General features: G+C 29.6%; 1 pseudogene; it reads left to right on the top strand.

Moving 5' to 3' along the window:
• Window positions 1-776: 776 nt before the first annotated feature.
• On the top strand, window positions 777-1,524 carry LOC103496222 (nigrin b-like; annotated as a pseudogene).
• Window positions 1,525-2,670: the final 1,146 nt, after the last annotated feature.

Raw genomic sequence — 2,670 nt, 5'->3', positions numbered from 1 at the left:
ATAATAAAAAAATTGAAGATAATAGGATCCATATCACTCCATTTTCTAAATTGCAAAAATGGTAAATTTAAAAGTTGATAATTCTTTGATAGCCCTCCAATAATTACTCTTTAATAGTCGTCTGATAGACATATGATATCATTAATTATTTGTCATCATATTTGTCATATTCGTCATATTCGCAATATAAAAAAATGTTAAGGATTGTTTTTTTCTTTAATTTTTTTATCATCCGATATAATTTTCCTTTCTTAATTTACGAGTTTCAATTATTTCCATCCATGCACAACTATACTATCGCATTATATATTTAATAAAACAACGCAACTTCGGAGGAAAAAAGGTAAATATTCATTGAAAAAGATACATACTAAGAAAAATCTTCCTTTTAAGTACTGCGATGAAGTGAAATACATAAAATGCTATTTTAAACATTCACTTGTATCAATGTAACAAGAAGAAAATAATAATAATAAGGATTGAATAAACTATGAATTTCATGATTTAACACTATAGATTGTAACAAAATTTTCAAATTTATTTCTACTCATCTCCATAAACAACCTCATCCATTGGAAGATCAATATGGCCGGTTGTGATTCACCATTCCCAACTACAATAATTCTTTTATGATCATTCTTTTGTTTAGAATGATAATAATGCATGTTCCATTGCTTGTGCACTAGCCTTATGTATTGTATTGTGTGTATATATACCCTTCGTTCTAGCCCAACTTTGTCACAAAAAAATCTATTATCAAATAAAGCGTTCAAAAGATGAAAGAATTTGTGTCGAGCATCATTGTAGCCTTCTCTCTCACAACCCATCTCGCCATGGCAATGCCCCAACTATGGATATGGAGGTTCTCTGTAGCCACACATCTTGTGGGACGAGATGGATTTTGTTTGGAGATGTCTTCATGGTTTTATAAAGGTAATTATATTCCAACTCGATTATCACCATGTGACAAACACAAAAAAACAAACTCAGTTTCGGACAGTTCTCCAAGATGGCACGATTCGACCAATGAATGATAGATATTGCTTGGTTTTGTATGTCCTTGTTAATAAGTTCATAACCAATGTGGTAGTAAGCGAGTGTGCTAAAGAGCCAAATTCTAACAAGAAATGGACTCATAAGGAGGACGGAACCATAGTCCATATTGGGTCAGAAATGGTTATAACAGGAAATTTAGACTATGTGACATTGCAAAGGAACAAAAATGCACCATCACAAAGCTGGAAAGCAACGGAAAGTTTAACCCCAATGGTTGTAAACATAAAATGGCTTGAAAATTTGTGTTTGCAATCGACTGAAGATTCTAATTATGTAGGGTTGGATGGATGTAATAGTGAAAATAAGAGCCAACGCTGGGCATTGTATAGCGATGGAACCATTAGAAAACATGTGAATAGAAACTATTGCTTGACTTCTGAAAAATATTCTGGTCGTTTTGTAATTGTATCTAAATGTGAAGACAAACCACAACAACGTTGGGATCTTGGTGCTAAAGACATGTCGTAGAATGGTGCTAAAGACAAACAATGGTGCTAAAACCACAAAAATAATATGTGTTATTTTTTTAAAAGATAACCCATATTATGAAATACAATAAAAATAAATCATAGAATCACTCCTTCATCTTCACGTGATAAAACAAAGGCAAAGACAATCTTCATATCAAATCGTTATAAGTAATCAAAATGCAATTACCATGAGTAGCAATTAATTGGCACCACCAAGACAAAAATCTTTTACTTACTATCTATCTAATAAAAAATTTTAAATAAGCTATTTCTGATATTACTTTAATGACTATTGTGTTTACTTACCTTATTCAACAATATTTAAATACACAAATCTCCCTATTAATTTGCTAGCTAGTGACTTTTGGCGCTCCATTCTTCTACTTTAGTTTTTGTCTCAATGGATTGGCTTGTACATGACTTGATGCTCCAATAACGTGACCACAAACATTCTCGTATTTCTACATCGTTGTCCGGCATTTTAGGCTTGAGAGGATGATATTTAGGGTTTTAACTACTATACCTAAATAGAGTGTCTTATTACAAGTTAGACCCAATGTTGCCAAATTTTTCATAAATGTCCCAATGAACTTCAATTTTACACAAATGTAAGCTCAAATGATGACCAAACTACTCACATTTATTATTAATAATATATTAAAGAAATAGAAAAATGAAATAAAGAAAGTGGACTATTAATTATCTACTATGTTTATTTTCATTTTATTTTAATATTGTCGTTTATTAGATTTTCTATATAAATACGATACATAATTAATTCAATCATAGTAAGATTCTAATAAAAAAATTTCCACAATTATTTTTCTTCTGGTGATGATAGACATAATATTTGATATATTATACAGTATATAATGTATATCATTCAATCTCTTGGTAATCTATTTAAAAGTATATCTAAAAGTGTGATAGACATAATATTCGATATATTATAGACATAATATTTAAAGTATGGTAGACATAATATTTCATATATTATACAGTATATGATGTATATCGTTTAGTCTTTTAGTGTTTTATTTAAAGTTCTCTCTATTTCATTCTTTCTCCCCACTTGTTTTTCCCCTTTTAGTTTTTTTTCTTTAATTTATTTTATTCTTTTCTTGTTTTATATTCATTCAATCTC

Source organism: Cucumis melo, chromosome 6 (assembly GCF_025177605.1).
Source record: "Cucumis melo cultivar AY chromosome 6, USDA_Cmelo_AY_1.0, whole genome shotgun sequence".
Classification (NCBI taxonomy): domain Eukaryota; kingdom Viridiplantae; phylum Streptophyta; class Magnoliopsida; order Cucurbitales; family Cucurbitaceae; genus Cucumis; species Cucumis melo.
Note: the sequence above shows the minus strand (reverse complement) of the source record. Positions and strands in the feature narration are given on the sequence as shown.